Below are 3,429 nucleotides of genomic sequence, written 5' to 3' on the forward strand. Positions count from 1 at the left end.
ACAAAATTATATGTTATAACTGTGTTGATATCAAAACAAATACAACCCAGGCCAGGCACAGTGGCTCACATCTGTAATCCCAGCACTTTGGGAAGCCAAGGCAGGTGGATCATTTGAGGTCAGGAGTTCGAGACCAGCTTGGCCAACATGGTGAAACTTTGTCTCTACTAAAAATACAAAAATTCTCTGGGCATGGTGGTGCGTGCCTGTAATCCCAGCTACTCAGGGGGCTGAACCAGGATAATTGCTTGAAACTGGGAGGCGAAGGTTGTAGTGAGCCGAGATCGTGCCACTGCATTCCAGCCTGAGTGACAGAATAAGACACTCTGTCTCAAAAAAAAAAAAAAAATTACAGGCTGGATTGGATTCTTTCTTGTTTTGTTTTGTTTTTTTGAGACAGAGTCTCACTCTGTCACCAAGTTGGAGTGCAGTGGCGCAATCTCGGCTCACTCACCGCAACCTCCGCCTTCCAAGTTCAAGCAATTCTCCTGCCTCAGCCTCCTGAGTAGCTGGGACTACAAGCGTGTGCTACCATGCCCAGCTAATTTTTTAATTTTTAGGAGAGACGGGGTTTCACCATGTTGGCCAGGATGGTCTTGATTGCTTGACCTCGTGATCAGCCTGCCTCGGCCTCCCAAAGTGCTGGAATTACAGGCATGAGCCACTGTGCCCGGCTGGATTCTTTTTTTTTGGCTGATTAAAAAAACATTACAGGCTGGGCACAGTGGTGGCTCACGCCTATAATCCCCGCACTTTGGGAGGCCGAGGTGGACAGATCACTTGGGGTCAGGGGCTCGAGACCAGCTTGGCCAACATGGTGAAACCCCGTCTCTACTAAAAATACAAAAATCAGCCAGGCATGGTAATTTGTGCCTGTAATCCCAGCTACTTGGCAGGAGAATCGCTTGAACCAGGGAGGCGGAGTTTCCAGTGAACCGAGATCATGCCATTGCACTCCAGCCTGGGTGATAAAGCAAGACTCAGTCTCAAAAAAAAAAAAAAATTACAACATGTTTGTGGGTTCCTAGAAATATCGTAGGCCCTAGGCACTGGGCCTGCTGGGCCTCATGGAGAAGTGAGCCCTGAGTTTGTCACACAGGGGTCCTCCCATTGCTGAGAATAGAGCCCCCAAAGGAGACACCCACTGTGGTTACCCCCTCTCCTTAGTCCTTATCCCAATAGTAGAGGGCAGGGAAAAATTTTGACAGCTTTGAGGGGAACCATTAAGGGCTTAGACAAAATGATTGCATACAATCCTTGGGATGAAAATTTTAATTCTTTTTCAAATGCCTATATTTCATAATTAAAAAAAAGTTTTGAGACAGGGTCTCCCTGTGTAACCCAGGCTAGGGTGCAGCAGCATGATCACAGCTCACTGTGGTCTTGAAGTCCTGGGCTCAATCGATCCTCCCACCTCAGCCTCCCAGGAAGCTGGGACTACAGGCACGTGCCACCATGCCTGGCTAATTTTTAAAAATTTTTTTGTAGAGATGAGGGCTCACTTTGTTGCCCAGGCTGGTCTCAAACTCCTGGGCTCAAGCGATCCTCCTGCCTTGACCTCTCAAAGTGCTGGGATTAAGGTGTAAGCCACCATGTCCAGTCTTACATTTTAAATTAGTATTTTTTTGGAATAAATAATAAATGTATGTGGGTAAAAACATGTTTTGAAAGCCCCAAATTATCTGCAAAGCTAGATAACTCTCCCTCCCACGACTGCAACCCCTCCCCTTCCCATCACTGACTACAATTCCTTCCAAATAGATTGTGTATATACAAAAAGAGATGCATACTTCTTAAGTCTATAGTCTTATGCAGAAATTCACCTTGATTTTGTTAAATTGCTCTTTAGTATTCCATTGAATCAAATAACTCAATTAGGATATTTGGGCATTTCCAATCGTTTTCTATTACAACAATGGAACAACAAATACTTCTGTACAGACCAGCTATTCCTGAATATTAGGCATGCTTTTTTTCTCCCTTCCAAAATAATTACTCAGAAAAGATAGAGTCCCTGTATGTACGAGTTCTCATAAAAGGTCTTGCATTACCTGATGTTTTCTGATTATTTTAAACAAGGAAGTACTATTTGGGGAAGACACAATAGCCTGAAATGACCTCAGAGAATTCTAATTTGGGATGTTTATGGCAGTCATCCAAAAGAATTAGTTGAGGTGAAAAAGAGGCAAATTTAATGCAGATTTAGTAATTTTTCCTGGGGATATGACTTCACAATTGCAAGTGTTAAATAACACTGTAAACAAGTCCTTTAAAGATTACTTTGAAAGTGGTACTTTAGGCCAGGCATAGTGTCTTATGCTTGTCAATCCCAGCACTTTGAGAAGCCAAGCCGGGTGGATCACTTCAGGCCAGGAGTTCGAGACCAGCCTGACCAACATGGTGAAACCCCATCTCTACTAAAAATACAAAAATTAGCCAGGCATGGTGGCAGGTGCCTGTAATCCCAGCTACTCAGGAGGCTGAGGCAGGAGAATCGCTTGAACCTGGGAGGCGGAGGTTGCAGTGAGCCAAGTTCATGCAACTGCATTCCAGCCTGGGCGACAGAGCAAGACTCTGACTCAAAACAAACAAACAAACAAACAAACAAAAAACAGACTAAATTAGGTAAAAGGTAAAAACAATCTAAGTGTCCATGAACAGATGAACAGATAAAATGTGATCTAGCTATATAATGGAATATGATTCAGCCATAAAAGTGATGAAGTTCTGATACATGCTACAACATGGATGAACCTTGAAAACATTATGCTGAGGGAAATACACCAGACACAAAAGAACAAATATTGTGAGAACTACCTAGAATAGGCAAATTCAGCCTGTGTGGTGACTCATGCCTGTAATCTCAACACTTTGGGAGGCCGAGGCAGGTGGATCAATTGAGTCCAGGAGTTCAAGACCAGCCTGGGCAACATGGAGAAACCACATCTCTACTAAAAATACAAAAATTAGCCGGGCATGGTGGGGGCACATGTAATCCCAGCTACTGGGGAGGCTGAGGCAGAGGCTGATATCACACCACTGCACTCCAGCCTGGGCGACAGAGCGAGACTTTGTCTCCAAAATAAAATAAAATAAAAATAAATAAATAAAGTTGCTGGGTGGGCGCAGTGGCTCACACTTGTAATCCCAGCACTTTGGGAGGCCGAGGTGGGGAGACCACAAGGTCAGGAGTTCAAGACCAGCCTGACCAACACAGTGAAACCCCATCTCTACTAAAAATACAAAAAATTAGCTGGGCGTGGTAGTGGGTGCCTGTAATCCCAGCTACTTGGGCGGCTGAGGTAGGAGAATCACTTGAACCCGGGAGGTGGAGGTTGCAGTGAGCTGAGATGGAGCCACTACACTCCATCCTGGGTGCCAGAGCTAGACTCCATCTCAAAAAAAAAAAAAAAAAACAGATGCTGATGT

This window comes from Pongo abelii, chromosome 18 (assembly GCF_028885655.2).
Source record: "Pongo abelii isolate AG06213 chromosome 18, NHGRI_mPonAbe1-v2.0_pri, whole genome shotgun sequence".
NCBI classification, from domain to species: domain Eukaryota; kingdom Metazoa; phylum Chordata; class Mammalia; order Primates; family Hominidae; genus Pongo; species Pongo abelii.